Genomic DNA, 2709 nt, shown 5'->3' with positions numbered 1-2709 from the left:
AATTTTTTTTTTTTCTGATTTCTCTTAAAAAGGTACATTACAGATGACACTAAGATCACCTGAAAGACGCTTTAAAGTTCAACCTTGTGTGCTAAAGTCAACCCAAGCCCCCCCGACAACACCTCAGCGAACTCTGACATCAAAAGTGAAGGAGTCCATGGGAACTCCAACAAGACAACAAACAGGAGAGATCTCAAGTGTGTGTCGGATACAGCTAGAAAGGTTATCTGTAGAGGAAATCTGCAGTGCCCAGAGTGACCTGCAACCAATGCATCACAGCACACCTGTCACTGTGAAAACCACTTCTAGAGGGTAAGGATACTTTCCATTTCATGCCAATGACACCGTATGTAATTCTTGTTGAAATCACAATATTTAGTGCTGTTCACAGTAAAAACAACTACTAAATCTATTTGTACTCTTAGGAATGAGATGCATAAGGCATCTCTGGTTTTGCATGGAAGCAGAAGCTCTGGTTTAGAATCATATGCTGAAGAGGAGCCGCCTGTGCTGCCAGGATACTCACCAAGGGTTGTCCTTCATCGTATACCATTAACAGCTACTGATGAGAACACATCCACACCTACCTCGTCCCCAGCCAGAGTGTCCACCACACCCTCCCGAACATCAGCAGATCATCAGGTACAAGCTGTGATCTATAAGCAAATCATTGTATTCTGTACATTATTACACCTTATATTAATGTTAGATAAGGAATTGAAAGGTTTAAATTTATGACATCTCTTTTTATTAGTTGTTTTTATTAATGCTACATCCTCTGCTGTGCAGTCTCCTCAAAATAGCCCTCCTGTCTCCGATTTGGATGCTGATAAGAATCCTGTTCAAGTGTCCCACTTCTTACTGGATGACATCTTCACTGAAGTTGTGGATTCGGATTGATTCTTATTTGGGATGTTCTGGTTCAATTTCTCTTCTACTATTCCAGTTCATTGCACTAGAGTGAATGATGTGTAACACTGTTACACTTCTAATTATAGACCTGTTAGAGAATTGTTAGTAATACAGCTTCTCTAACTACATTTTGTTCATGAAGGAAAAACTTGTATAAAAACTTTTTTTGTGTGATGACATGCAGTGATACATCAGTCACAGCTCTGTTATTTATTTCTGTTTATTTAATGCTGAACATAACACAACAGATTTTATCACTGGCATTTACTTACTGCTTTTCAGTTTAAATATCGTATTGTTCAGTGCAAAATATATTTGTTTTTATGGGGACTGTATGTTACTTTTTGTTTTTCTTTCTGAGGGCAAAGCCCTTTTGTGGGCTATAATACCTTTCTTCAGTGATAATTTAAATAAATTATAAAGAATGTTCATAAATAATTAGATATTGCCAACAGTCAGTTGTATTTGCAATTTGTAGCAGTCTGGATATTACAGCAGTGGAGAAGTTATAAATAAGAAAATACACTGCACTTAAATAGGAAAAATGTAAATAAAGAAAGAGAGAGTGATTTAAACTGAACAAACTATTCCGACTGTATTATAACTTACTTCTGGCGTTTGGAGTGTCCGTTGTTTAGCATGATGAACATGAGTTTTGTGAAATTAAACATTTTGTTAAGCTATATGTAATGGTGTGTTTGGCAAAATAACAGCACATTGGATAAGAGTCATAACTCAATTATTGAGATCAATAATATGTAAAGATACAAGCAAACTGCAAAAGTTCATGTTTCTGCCAGTACTTGTATGATAGAAATAGTGGAGACTATGCTAGTGCATTTACAGAGCAAAGGGGCAAGTCCGCCAGTTGCCCAGTTCTCATTGGCTGAGGAAAGGGGAGCAAGACTTCAGAGTTAACTGTTTGCTGTCCAACGTAAGTGGTGAGGTCAGGGGACGTTACATGTTGAGCTCGTCCTTAGACCTGTCAGTCAGAGGATGAACCATGATTCTGCATTATGTTAGACCGGTGGTTTCATTCATTCGGAGCAGGAGTGTAAATGCTGCGGTTTCCAGGTTATATCATGCGGACAAAGTGGCGACAGTGGGCTCGCAGCCCGACTTGCATTCTCCGGTCTTTCAGGTAGGCCGCGAATGAAGCCTCGGACTCAAGTAACTGCAGCCAGCCGGCAGAGGGGATTCATCTGCCTCGGCAGTCGTGCATGTCGTGTCCTTGTGCACTACGTACAACACCGCTACAACCGTTAAATATCTTTACGTTCTCTTAGTTATGCATGCCTGCATCAGTATTTAAAAAGACAGTGAAATAGCTCAGATATAATACACATACATTATACGAGGAAACTTTTATTTGCGTCCTGCACTATCGGCCACTGATTCTTGAGACGTGGGGCAAAATATGCCTCATAAGACTGATTTCAAAGTGAAACTATCAGATACGACCACTACAAGGTTTTAACTCGTATTACTCTTAATCAAAAATGTTGATTGATTATAGCATTCAAAACTTTTTATGTCTTTTGCACGCACATATATTTATTAATAATATATATACAAAATATATAAATGTATCTTTTAAAGAATCTTACTAAAAGAAGCAAAAGTCTTCTTCATATTTCGCCTGCCTTGAGTTTACCAAGGTCACACAGGCTTAGCAAATTAGAAAATTGTTACTGCTTTTGTTACATGTGCAATATACAATATGACAAATATTGTTATTTTGTTACCTCCGAAAACTGATGATGAATCTGGTGATATATATATATATATATATCTCAT

This window comes from Sinocyclocheilus rhinocerous, unplaced genomic scaffold (genome assembly GCF_001515625.1).
Source record: "Sinocyclocheilus rhinocerous isolate Xijiao unplaced genomic scaffold, SAMN03320098_v1.1 scaffold4226, whole genome shotgun sequence".
NCBI classification, from domain to species: domain Eukaryota; kingdom Metazoa; phylum Chordata; class Actinopteri; order Cypriniformes; family Cyprinidae; genus Sinocyclocheilus; species Sinocyclocheilus rhinocerous.
The sequence above is the reverse complement of the archived record's forward strand: the minus strand, read 5'-3'. Positions refer to the sequence as shown.